The sequence below is a fragment of the Cucumis melo genome, unplaced genomic scaffold, assembly GCF_025177605.1.
Source record: "Cucumis melo cultivar AY unplaced genomic scaffold, USDA_Cmelo_AY_1.0 utg001156l, whole genome shotgun sequence".
In the NCBI taxonomy this organism is placed as follows: domain Eukaryota; kingdom Viridiplantae; phylum Streptophyta; class Magnoliopsida; order Cucurbitales; family Cucurbitaceae; genus Cucumis; species Cucumis melo.
This window is the reverse complement of record NW_026124437.1, coordinates 5,001-7,500: the sequence shown is the minus strand read 5'-3', so window position 1 is coordinate 7,500 and position 2,500 is coordinate 5,001.

The following is a 2,500-nucleotide window of genomic DNA, read 5'->3' as shown; positions in this document are numbered from 1 at the left end:
ACATCCCGCTCTCACTCCTTGCCCGACGTAGGGGCCCGGCATTCTCCATCGATTTTAACCAAACCCTTCCACCAAGCAAGAAGCAATCGCAAGACATCTCGTATCTTCATGAACAAACCCGCTTGGAGTGCACGCCGACACCGAGGTGCAAGCATTGTCCGCGCAAGCCCATCCGAGCATCAACTCGACACCCGCTCTCACTCCCCGCCCAACGGTCGGACGTGGCACTCCGATAAAACCCGTCCACCGAGCACAAAGCAATCGCAAGACATCTCATATCTTCACGAACAAGCCCGCTTGGAGTGCACGCCCACACCGAGGTGCAAGCATTGTCCGCGCAAGCCCATCCGAGCGTCAACTCGACACCCGCTCTCACTCCCTGCCCGACGGACAAGCCCATCGTTATGGCCAAAACCCCTCCGCCAAGCACGAAACAATCGCCAAGACAAGCACACTTGGAGTGCACGCCCACACCGAGGTGCAAGCATTGTCCAAGCACGCCCATCCCGCTCTCACTCCTTGCCCGACGGTCGGATGTGGCACTCCGGCCGAACCCTTCGTCCACCAAGCACAAAGCAATCGCAAGTTATCTCGTCTCCTCACGAACAAGCCCGCTTGGAGTGCACGCCCACACCGAGGTGCAAGCATTGTCCGCGCAAGCCCATCCGAGCATCAACTCGACACCCACTCTCACTCGCCGCCGGCGGGCCGGAGGGTGGCACTCCGCCGGCGCCGACCCCCCAAGCATATGTGCCCATGATGGGCGCAATGTGCTTGAAGGGTCGGCGCCGCGGCATAGGGGTACCCCCCGCGCCCCGCCCATGCAGGCAGGTCGCCCCCCTATATAGTACATTCTGGCTTTTTTTGGGTCTGGCAGGCTTGCATATGAAAAAGCCGAAATGTCACACCATGCCATAAATCTTGATTGTGTTATTATTATGACCGGGACTTGATTGTATTATGTTTTAGACATTCAAATGAGTGTGGAAAACAAGTTTCATAATTTTTGAACCAACCAATAATATTTTATGAATTTTTATTGTTAAAAAATTAAAAATAATTTAAAAATAGTAAAACGTTTCCAAAAATACTAATTTTTGGAGGACATCCTTTGTTTACATTTTTTAGATCCCAGAAAAAATTTCATAACAATCCAAGCACTAGAACATAGGTTTGACATCACATTTGTGTGTTGAGTGGGCATTGCGGCACCCTGCGCGCGCGGCACCCTGCGCGCACGCCCCCACGCAGACGCATGGCCATGCGGCGCGCGCGCCCATGGCCGTGCCGCATTCGTGCGCATGGGGGGCGCGCATGCTGCATGCTCGGTGGGCATGTGGGCATGCACGGTGGGGGCACGGGTTTGTTCCAACAACCTCCATAGAGTTTTTTCCATGAATTCTAGACGTGGGTGGTCACGCCCAACGCAGGACGCATGCTGCGCGCGGCTTGCGCGCACGTCCCACGTAGACGCCTGGGCATGCGGCGCGCGGACACACACCCGCAGACGCATGCCGCGCTTAGCACTCTGCGCGCACGCCCCACACACGCCCGAAGGGCATGGCGCATGGTGGGCACCCTAGGCGTTCGTGTGCAAGCCTCGGCCATGGGCATGCGGCGCGCGCCCCACACACGCCCCACTGCAGTCGCCTGGGCTTGCGGCGCACGCCCCACACACGCCCGTAGACGCATGGCGCGCGCGGCCCCCTGCGCGCACGCCCCCCGCAGACGCACGGGCATGCAGCGCGCGACTCACACAAACCCACTAACGCACGGCGCGCGCGCCCATGGCCGTGCTTTGTACTCGAAGGCCTCGGCCTTGGTCCTTGACTTGCACACGAGCACACTATCTTATTCTTGGGCATTCAAAGATGATTTGCTTCAACTTTTTTTCTAGTCCAAAGCCAACCCCTCACTAACACTTATGTTTTTCGTCCTTTTACATAAGATATGACCTCCATGGCAATTGGAAGAAATAAATGAGTTGTGTGTGGGTAGGGTCGAGATGAATCTCGGTGGATCTTGGCAACAAGGCTCATCTGCCACTTACAAGCCAAGCACGCACGCCCCTTAGACGGATCCCCACGCTCGCACAAGCATCGCGTGCGCGGCACCCTACGCGCACGCCCCACTGCAGTCGCATGGGCTTGCGGCGCGCGCCCCACGCCCGCAGACGCATGGCGCGCGCGGCACCCTGCGCGCACGCCCCCCGCAGACGCACGGGCATGCAGCGGGCGACCCACAGACGCCCACTGACGCACGGCGCGCGCGCCCATGGCCGTGCTTTGTACTCCAAGGCCTCGGCCTTGGGCCTTGACTTGCACACGAGCTTCCTATCTTATACTTGGGCATTCAAAGATGATTTGCGTCAACTTGTTTTCTAGTCAAAGGCCAAACCCTCACTAACACTTATGTTTTTCGTCCTTTTACATAAGATATAACCTCCATGGCAATTGGAAGAAATAAATGAGTTGTGTGTGGGTAGTGTCGAGCTGAATCT